Genomic DNA, 505 nt, shown 5'->3' on the forward strand with positions numbered 1-505 from the left:
GGCCACAGCAGGAGGAGGCTGGAGGGAGGGAGATGGTTACAGTTCTCTGATCAGGCCACTTTCATGAGTGCTACCAGCCTGGAGGCTATCCTAAACTCCACCAGCTAGTAACAATCCTATAGAACTGTCTGCCAGTGATTGCTGGCTTGAAATATGTTCTATATCGTTATCAAGCCTCCTACACTGGGGCTGTAGGGAGCAGATCGTTGTGATGGAGCTCCCTCCATTGAGGGAATCTCCAGCTGAGGGGAGATGGACAGTTTCTGTTTTTTCAGTGCCTGAGTGCTGCAAAGGGTAAAGAAGGAAGAGGCTGATGGTTTTCATCAGTGCCTGCAATACTGTTGTAATGAATGCAACATAAATATCAAAGCAAGAATGATTTAGCCTCCTTCCTTAGGACACCAAGGCCAGCGACCGACAATACACTTTGACTAGTATAAGTAGGGACCTACTGAAATACCAATTGCTGAAAACTAAAAAAAAACTTACCAGCAAGCAGAGGAGC

General features: G+C 46.5%; 1 long non-coding RNA gene across 1 annotated transcript in view; it reads left to right on the forward strand.

Annotated features, from left to right (window-relative positions):
* The window catches only part of LOC109300760, a 749,811-nt gene that overhangs the window by 410,115 nt on the left and 339,191 nt on the right, over nt 1-505 (forward strand). The window lies entirely within an intron of this gene.

Source organism: Gavialis gangeticus, unplaced genomic scaffold (assembly GCF_001723915.1).
Source record: "Gavialis gangeticus isolate Ggan-Ray unplaced genomic scaffold, GavGan_comp1, whole genome shotgun sequence".
Classification (NCBI taxonomy): Eukaryota; Metazoa; Chordata; order Crocodylia; family Gavialidae; genus Gavialis; species Gavialis gangeticus.